The sequence below is a fragment of the Canis aureus genome, chromosome 5 (assembly GCF_053574225.1).
Source record: "Canis aureus isolate CA01 chromosome 5, VMU_Caureus_v.1.0, whole genome shotgun sequence".
Taxonomy (NCBI): domain Eukaryota; kingdom Metazoa; phylum Chordata; class Mammalia; order Carnivora; family Canidae; genus Canis; species Canis aureus.
Genome location: NC_135615.1, coordinates 69,647,715 through 69,653,973, shown reverse-complemented (window position 1 = coordinate 69,653,973; position 6,259 = coordinate 69,647,715).

The window sequence follows — 6,259 nt, the reverse complement described above, 5'->3', positions numbered from 1 at the left end:
AGGGTGCTGTGGAGACAGACACACATTCAACCACCTCAGCTTTTGGCCGCCCAAACTAGAACTTCGCGAGCTGGAGCTGGACGTTGGATTGACTTTTGAAACGGGAGACAGAGACAGAGACTCTGGATCTGCTACCCATCAAATCCGATCACCTCTTGTATTGCTTTAGTTATCACCCCCCCCCCCCTTCCCTTTTCTCTCTTTACAGGATTGTTCCTGTCGTCACACTTGCTAATTCTCCCATCTTAAAAGCGTGGAAATAAATACCAACCGTCTCTTGACGTAGTACCGTTTCCCTAATCTTTACAGCAAAACTCCTCTAAGACTTGCCTATACTCGTTGTCTCCAACTCCCATCTCTTTCCATTCGGTCTTGAATTCACTTCAGTTAGGTTTTTGCCTCCTCACCGTCCATTGAAATAACTTTTATTAAGATACTCAGAGCAATGACCAATTTTCAATCCTTTGGACCAACAGCGTCTTGACAACAGTTGATCACCTTTCTTTTTAAAACACTTTCTTAAAAAAAAAAAAAAAAAAAAAAAAAAAAAAAATAATAATAAAACACTTTCTTCACTTGGCTTCCAGGGCACCAATGCCCTTCTGACTTTCCTCCTACCTCACTGGCATCTCCTTCTCAGTATTCTCTACCGTTTTTTCGTTGACCTCTTGTTGCTGGAATGTCCCAAGGCTCAGTCCTTGACCCTCTCCTTTTCAGTGTCTGCAGTCATTCCCCAGATGATCTCATCAAGTCTCATGATTTTAAATGCCATCTGTACACTGGTGACTCTCAACTCTCTTTAACCCATATGTCTCTGAATACCAGGATCATTATCTCTATTTGGTTGTATAATAGTCATATTAAACTTAACATGTCCCCCAACTCCTGATGTATCAAACTCAACTTCCTGCAAACATCCTCAAAGCTGTAAATGATAACCTCATTCCCCAGTTGCTCAAATCAAAACAGGGGAGATATTTTTTATTTCTCTTTTTCACTCCAAAGTTAATTCTTTGGCAAATTTATTGGTTCTACTTTTATTTATTTATTTATTTATTTATTTATTTATTTATTTATTGAGAGGGAGAGAGGGGAGAGGGCAGAGAGAAAGAAAAAGAGAGAATCTTAAGCAGACTCCACATTCACTGATGCTCCATCTCACAACCCTGAGATCACGATCTGAGGCAAAATCAAAGGTTAACTGACTGTGTTGGCTCTACCTTTTTCTTTAGCTCTACCTTTATTTTTTTATTTTTATTTTTTAAAGTTTTATTTATTTATTTATGATAGACAAAGAGAGAGAGAGAAAGGCAGAGACACAGGAGGAGGGAGAAGCAGGCTCCATGCCAGGAGCCTGACGTGGGACTCGATCCCAGGACTCCAGGATCGTGCCCTGGGCCAAAGGCAGGTGCTAAACCGCTGTGGCTCTACCTTTAAAACAAAATTAGAATCTGGTCACTTCTTATTACCTCTACTGCTACTATGTAAATCCCAGCCACTATATTTCTCACCTAGATAAACTCAAGAGTCTTTTAACTGGTATCTCTTTCTCTGCTCTTGCCTTCCTATAGTATAGTCTCAATTCATCCTGAAAGTAATGTCTTGAAAAACATAAGAGAGTGGGAATGTAAAATGGTGCAGTTGCAATGGAAAACAATATGACAATTCCTCTAAAAACTAAACATATAATTACTATATGATCCAGCAATTCCACTTCTTGGTATATGCCCCAAAGAATTGCAAGCAGGAATTCTTCTTCTTCTTCTTTTTTTTTTTTTTTAAGATTTTATTATTTATTTGAGAGAGATGAGGGGAGAGCACAGAGGGAGAGGGAGAAGCAAACTCCTCACTGAGCAGGGAGCCTGACTCCTGGCATAATCCCAGGACTCTGAGATCATGACCTGAGGCAAAGGCAGACACTCAACCAACTGAGCCACCCAGGCGCCCCGAAAGCAGGAATTCTAACATATTTCTACATCCCTGTTCATAGCTGCATTTTCTCATTAGCCAAGAGGTGTGAGAAACCCAAGTGTCCATTGACAGATAAATGGATAAAACAAAATGTGGCATATACATACAGTGGGATATTATTCAGCCTTAAAAAGTAAGGAGATTCTGACACGTGCTACAGTGTGGATGAATCTTGAACACATGTCAAGTGAAATAAGCCAGTCACAAAAGGATAAATATAGGATTCCACTTATTTATTTATTTGTTTGTTTATTTATTTATGATAGACAGAGAGAGAGAGAGGCAGAGACACAGGAGGAGGGAGAAGCAGGCCCGAGGTGGACTCAATCCCAGGATTCTAGGATCGTGCCGTGGGCCAAAGGCAGGCGCTAAACCACTGAGCCACCCAGGGATCCCCTATGATTCCATTTATATGACATGGAGTAGTCAAAATTCATAGAGACAAAAAGTAGAGTGGTGGATACAAAGGGCTAGAGGGAGGAGGGAATGGGGTGTTATTGTTTAATAATGGGTTCAGAGTTTCAGTTTGGTACAATGAGAAAGTTCTGGAGATGGTTGATGGTTTTGGTGACACAACATTGTGAATGTATTTACCGTTACTGACCTATATAGTTGAAAATAGTGAAATCTTAAGTTTCATGTTCTATTTTATCACATTAAAAATTTTGTAAATCAGATCATAATCCTCTGCTCCAAATTCTCCAATGTCTACTTATTGCTCAGAGGAAAAGCTGGTAAGTCTTCACAATCTCCTTTAAGGCCCTGTGTAGTTGAACTGACCTCAAACTACTGGTCCCTTTAGTCACTCTATTCCAGCCATATTGGCCATCTTCATGTTCCTTGAAAGTTCCCAGGCCTCTGACTTAGGGCTTTGAACTTGTTCCCTCTGCTTAGAATGCTCTTATTCCAGATATTCATGTGCTTCAAACCTTTACCTCCTTCAAATCCTGATTCAAATATCATATTTTATCCACTCTGATCATATTATTTAGAATTGCAACTTGCATCCCTGTATTCCCATTCCTCTCTCCTGCTTAATTTTTTTTCCACACCACTTACTATCATCTGATATACTACATTTTTACTTTTTTTTTTTTTTAAGATTTTACTTATTTATTGGAGAGAGAGTGAGAGAACACGAACAGGGGCAAAGGGAGAGGGAGAAGTGACTCCTCTCTGAGTAGGGAGCCTGACATGGTGCTTGATCCTAGGACCATGGGATTATGATCTGAGCTGAAGGTAGACGCTTAACTGAATGAACCACCCAAGTGCCCTTATACATTTTTACTTTAAAAAACAAAACAAAACAAAAAACCTGCTTGCCTCCCTCTGACTAGAATATGACTTCCACAAAGATAGGGATTTTTAAAAGAGATACTCTTAGAGCAGCCCGGGTGGCTCAGCGGTTTAGCACTACCTTCAGCCCAGGGCGTGATCCTGGAGATCTGGGATGGAGTCCCATGTCGGGCTCCCTGCATGGAGCCTGCTTCTCCCTCTGCCTGTGTCTCTGCCTCTCTCTCTCTGTGTCTCTCATAAATAAATAAAATCCTTTTTTAAAAAATATACTCTTATCACCAGAGATAGACATTTTATTTTATTTATTTTCTTATTTTTTAAGTAAGATCTATGCCCAACCTGAGGCTCAAACTCACTACCCCAAGATCCAAAGCCCTGCACACCACCAAGTGAGCCAGCCAGATGCCACTGTAGGCAAGGATTTTTGTTTGTCTTGTTTACCTGTCTACCCCTAGCACCTGAAACAGTGCCTGGAGCATAACAGACACTCAATATTTGTTGATCAAATGAAAGAATAAATGTAAGGAGGTAAGGACAAAGATGGGACTAATTTGGAGCAAGCTGGAGTGATTAACATGAGAAGGGAAAAGAGGAGGTTAGAGGTGAAGTTGTAAATGTCATTAACATCTAGATTCCTCAGACCCTTGGATGGAGGGCTAAGAATTCAAACCTAATCCATAGAGGAGAGTCACTGAAGGTTTATGAATATGGAACTGGCTTGTGCTGTGAGGTGGTGTGACCAAGTGACCAGGCTCTACTGTTGATAGGTCTAATGGTGTTATTTATTCAACAGGTGAGCCACAGTACAGTGTGCCTTGTGTGATCTTCCTAGTAGCCCTACGAGGTAGAAACTTTTTAATCTCCATTTTGAGGAAGCTGAGATTCAGAGAGTTGGAGTGACTTTTCCAAGGTCACACAGCTAGGAAATGGGAGAACTCTAATTTGAACCCAATGCTGTCTAATCAAAGTTTCGGCACATCTCATATGTCTTAACTTTGTCCGGCCTCATGTCCTGCTTTCTACCCGGACGATAAGCTGCAGATAGGCAAGCACTGAAAACTACCCTTTGCTTGTTTGAATTATTTCAGTCTCCCACCCCAGGCCTAGTGCAGTGCTTGCCCATGAGGTTCTCAGTGTGTGTGGACTGAGGGGGACCCTCTGCTTGGGTCTCTGCTCCTCCTTATCTGCTCATCCCCACTCCTTGTCCCTTGGCTCCCTTTACCTCCAGCCAGCAGATCTGGGTTCAAATCCCAACTTAGTTAATTCTCAGTCATGTGGCCTTGGGCAAGTTAATGTTCCAGTTTTATTATCTTCATCATTAAAATGGAGATACTACCTCTGGTTGTTGTGGAGATTAACTAAATAAATAAAACACCCAACATATCACACGACAAAATCCTTAATGTGGTAATTATTATTATATTATCCCCTTAGCCCTGGTCTCAGAGTCTAACACAGTGCTAGTCACCAGTAGAGGGTTAATAATCATCTGTTTAATTAAACAATATTTTGAAAGAACACTGGATTATGATTAGCAGAGGTACATTTTAATCCTGGGTTATGTGTGTTGGTCACTTTCTCTCTCTGGAACTGTTTTTTCACCATTCTTGGGATCTCTACATTTTCTTCTAGCTCTTAGATGAAGTATGAATGTATAAATTCAGCCCATCCCTGACCCTCAGACCCTCCTTTATTTTTTTTATTATTATTTTTTTTAATTTTTATTTATTCATGATAGGCACACAGTGAGAGAGAGAGGCAGAGACACAGGCAGAGGGAGAAGCAGGCTCCATGCACCGGGAGCCTGACGTGGGATTCGATCCCAGATCTCCAGGATCGCGCCCTGGGCCAAAGGCAGGCGCCAAACCGCTGCGCCACGCAGGGATCCCTCAGACCCTCCTTTAAATGACATCCCCTCTCCTGCCCTGCTGAAGCCCTCTTGGCAGAGGATTCTTGTCCTAGGATCTTCCCGGCTCAGGCTCCCAGGCCTGACATCCAGGTACCACCAGGTGGTGCTGTAGATTCATTCAGGTGAAGCTGGTTCCCAGTCTCCAGGCTGAACAGATGGGAGCAGTCCTAGGATGCCCCCTGGCTCCCTAGAGAAGCTTGGCATTCTTGGTGGAAGGCAGCTAAGCCTGGGATGACCCTGGGAAGTGAAGTGTCCAAAACCCACCCTGGTTCTGCTGTGGAGATTCCAGTACAGTGTTTGCAGCAGGACCTGCTACATTGGTGGGACCCAGTGCAAAATAAGAATGCTTAACGTTTCTAGTAGAGGCGGCATAGGGCATGCCTCAAAACCAGCATGATAGTTTCTAGTTCAGCCTCCTAGAGCTGACTTAAAATTTTAGGAATTTTATGAGCTGATTGTTGAACACAGCCATTATAAAAAATTAAATTATATGACATAAATTATATAAAAACAAAGGTAATAAATATCCCAAACTCATCACTATATAATTATTTTTTAATTTTTTTACTATATAATTATTTTTATACATTTCATGATCATCTGTGCTTTTGAAGTGGCTTACATTTATTGTGCCTATTTGCTTCACATCTCTTGCCAACTCTGTATTCAGTGATGTTACATAGGTAGTTAAAATTTGGAAAGGTTGGAGTGTTTACATCATCAAAATCTACAGGGGCACCTGGGTGGCTCAGGGGTTGAGCATCTGCCTTTGGCTCAGAATGTGGTCCGGAGATCCTGGGATCCAGTCCTGCATTGGGTGCCCTGCAGGGAGCCTGCTTCTCCCTCTGCCTGTCTCTGCCTCTCTCTGTATCTCTCATGAATAAATAAAGAAAATCTTAAGAAAATATATATTAAAAAACTACAAAAAAATAAAAAATAAAAAAAAATAAAAAATAAAAAACTACAAAGACCACAAATCATGCCCTGTCCCCACCCTACCCTGAAGGCATTTAAACTTTTACCTATACGGGATCCCTGGGTGGCACAGCGGTTTGGTGCCTGCCTTTGGCCCAGGGCGCCATC